The sequence below is a fragment of the Austrofundulus limnaeus genome, unplaced genomic scaffold, assembly GCF_001266775.1.
Source record: "Austrofundulus limnaeus strain Quisiro unplaced genomic scaffold, Austrofundulus_limnaeus-1.0 Scaffold72, whole genome shotgun sequence".
Classification (NCBI taxonomy): Eukaryota; Metazoa; Chordata; class Actinopteri; order Cyprinodontiformes; family Rivulidae; genus Austrofundulus; species Austrofundulus limnaeus.
In genome coordinates, this window is record NW_013952474.1 from 553,674 (window position 1) to 557,644 (window position 3,971).

Genomic DNA, 3,971 nt, shown 5'->3' on the forward strand with positions numbered 1-3,971 from the left:
AAAGTGCACAAGCGTCCAACTTGAAGCGTTGGATGTGATTTTGAAGCTGAAATCGCGTTCGGTGTGAACACAGCATTAGAAGGCACAAATAAGTCTGAGGGTGACTGGAATTGAACAATTTTTCGCTTGATTGACTTGAATTAAATAAAAAATTTTAACAAAAATGTACCCGAGAACACATCCTTGGGGAACKTCAACTGCAAAGTGGGCTGTGCAGTAAATGGATTCTGTAATACATTACTATCAAACTRTATTTTTTATACAACATTAAATAAGAGCTTCTGAGTTGCTAACMCTCTGAAGTTTTATTTTTCTTGAAGATGTAAAAAAAATGGAGGTTTTTGTATCAGGAGGCGACATCGAAAGTGTCATGTTTTTGCCTGGTTTCACTCAAACCCTTTTCAAGCGCTYGTCCCAATAGGTTGTTGTGAGTAAACATGACATCGGTGTGTACACAGAAGTGGAGCTGCCATGCACTGGTGCCACCATACGACTCCTAACCACTCCACCACAGCCTTTTAGGCCTCAAATGACCACAGAGGCATAATCTGACTTGAAGAGTAAAAAAGAAAAAAAACTTGCCTCTGCTCAGCTGAAACTCCCAGATTAACAGAGTTCAGACTTTATCACCAGGCAAATTTGTCCCCCGATTCAGAAGTTCATCAAGAGCAACAAAGCAGCTGGTTTTCCTGTGGCGCCGTCCTCCCAGGCTGTTAGCTAATAGTGATTGAAGCTGTGGCGAGCCGACTGACACTTTGAGTGGCGGCTCTAGTGGGAGAAGAGGCWTCTGTTGCCAAATGCATCAAGAGGGTTGAGCACTAATTACCAGCCTGTCCTGTTTACAGTCACTTTGCTACACGASTGTTAGTGCAGCTTCTTTTTTCTTGTTGCTGTTCTACTCAAAACCATACCTCTGTCTTGTATTTTAGTCTGAGCCAAAGTCTATGTTGAAATAAAGCAGAAATATGAACAAAACCAGATGGAAATTATGTAAAATGCTGTAAAATATTAAAGAAAAAATAGTTTTTGGCATAAATCAGTGGCAACTTTTTTGTGTTTTATTGTTTGATTCTTTCTTACTTATGTTTTATAATATAATCCACTCATTTTCTGGTTCTGTTTCAGTAGGACATGATTAGTTACTTTAGAAATATTTAAATTTATCTTGTTAGAGGGGCATAAAACTACCAGTAGAAAAGCTTCAGAAACTAAGATGGTGACTTTTCTTCCTGTTTTGTGTTGTTGACTTGTCAGATTAATGTATAGATACAGTTATTTGCGGGTGACTGGAATTGAACAGTTTTTTAAAAGTCAAGCACTGAGTGACGTTGAAAGAATCAAATGTGTAGGAACTACAAACAGAAACATTAATGCTCGTCTAAACCAGTGGGTTTAAAACTTTTTAGCTTCCAACCAACAAAATAACAGGTGCAAAAACTTGTGACTATAGAGAAAATACTGGTTTACTTATGCAAACTTTGCTAATAACTCTATTAAACATGAGCCTATCAACAATATAAACAAACCTAGTAATTATGACACTACTTTTATTCATTTATTATTGGTTATTTTTGCTTGTTTTGTTTAAATAATTATGTTGAAAATATTCCATTAAGAATTTATTTGCATTTCATTTGATGTCTGGAAATCATCTGGGTACCTTTACATGTTGTTCTCAATTAAGCAGATAAAAAGCCTGGAGTTGATTTAAGCTGTGGTGTTTGCATTTGGAAGGTTTTGCAGAGAAAAGGCTGAGTTTCGAAAATGTTGCTGACTCCTGTCCTACAATTTCTACAATTTGTTCTTTTGGTTTTTAGAGATTGTAATGTTTTATGCCGGTGCTATAACCTTTTTTTCTATTCTACAAAACCAGCAACATCTGTAGCACCAGTGCAATCAGCTAAAAAGGTTCACGTACAGCCCTGTATCAGTTTCACTCGCTTCATTTTCTCGAGCTGTTCTTATAGTTTTTGTCCTTTAAAGCCAGCGGGGGTTTTATCTGACACCTCACACAGATCTGATCTGAACAGCTACTTATTTTCGTTTGTTTTCGCACACACCATGCAAAGTGGAGCAACTGTGCTCAGCTGGTAAGAAGTTCTGATGTTAAAATACAAGATTGGAATATACTGGATTATGTTTGCAAACCCGATATGTAATCAGACTTTGAAGCTGAAGTTTTGCAGTAATTTGTCTGCAGTGTGTATATAAAAATATAAGTTTCTTACTGGTAGAAGCTTATTTTTAATGGGTTTTCTATGATTGGGATCAGGTTAATTCAGCATGTTATAAAAAGCCTTGTGTTACAGTGCATGAGTCAGCACATTTCTGGCATGACTGAGTAATGACTCGGCTGTGAACTGGACTTATTTTGCTTCATGTCCCTTTTAAGTGTTTGCCTAAAGGTATTAAACTGGAGCCAATGTGTGAACTGCTTGAAAAAACAAATGCTTCCTGTTATTTGTCATCGTTTTGCAAAAAATCTCAACGACTTTATTCGATGAATTATAGGAGCAGCCGAGCTGTGATTGTTTCAGTCAAGAATTTGAAAATTTGTAGTTGTTTGAAGTTATGAGAAGTTCTACAGCTTGACTAATTTAAGTAGCTGAATTTGTGACCCGTTTTGACAAAATGAGTCACGACGAGGATTTTTTAAAAATATTTAATCATTATTTTCACTTTTTCTTAAAAATGGAACGTTTTGTTGGAATTTGTTTACCAAAGTGATGTAAACTCGATTTGTATTGGTCTGGAGTGAAGTCACTGGGAAKTCCAGTGCAACATTTAAAAAAGAGCTTCACAATGRCACCAAACATTATACGAAGGAATTTCCTGGCAGAAATAAAAAGGTAAATTTCAAAGAAAATTAGTTTTCAAGATTGTTTTAAACGGAGGCACCAAAAACATTAAATTTTTATCATTAGTTTCCAAGAAAATTAAGAGGTGAGTGATTTTTAGAAAAACTTATAAGTATAAGTTGTTTTTGGGGTTACTTTTTTTGAGCAAAACCATGAAAACATCAGGAGCAGAAACAGAAAGAGTAAACACAAATTCCAGCTGAAGCAGCTGAAGGATGAGGACTCCAGGCCCGTTCATCAGGCTGGACAAGGATTTTTGATTTAGGCTGAATGAGTTAAGGCAGCAAGAGGAGCTGAAGCTCCTGTGTGCCTCCATAGTGAGGTAGTAGATCTGGGCATACTGATATCACTGTATTTGACAGGTTTTTTTTTTTTTCATGCATACCTGTACACTCTAAAAATGAAATGTTGGATTTACTTAACCATGTTATGTTACCTGGTTCCACTTAACTGAGTTGAGTAAATTCAAAGCAACATGCTCATGTTTTTTGGTTAAAAAACTGGTATATTACTTTGAATTTACTCAACTCAGTTAAGTGGAACCAGGTAACATAACATGGTTAAGTAAATCCAACATTTCATTTTTTACAGTGTATGTGTGAGTTAACATTTCCTATTGATTGAGGGGGAAATGACTACAGTAAAAGTGGGTAGTAATATTACACTGTCATGTACACATATATTATTACAGGCTTTCTAGACATGAAGGAAACATTAGTAAACCACAGAGAATYACTGAACTTGTTTTGAAATCAATTTGATCATCACCAGTTTAATTTAATTAGTTGCTCTCCACACCAATAGTTTTGCTCCACGCCTCTTAAGTTCTCGATGATCGCTTCAACAAGTTAGAGCTGAAAGGAATCGTAATTTAATCTTAAAACAAAACAAAAAATAAAACTAGTAGTAATTTATGTGTTCACCGTCAGAGGATTTAAAGGGATCCCTGATTAGTTGTAACATTAGTCTTTATTATGACCCCCGCACGCGAAGCGTAAACGGGAGTCAAATTGTTTTCGTAGTTTTTTTTTTCCTCCGGAGATTTTTGGTCAACCGTAGCACAAAAACGGCTGCATCGATCAACATGAAATTTGGCAGGACTGTAGATGAGTC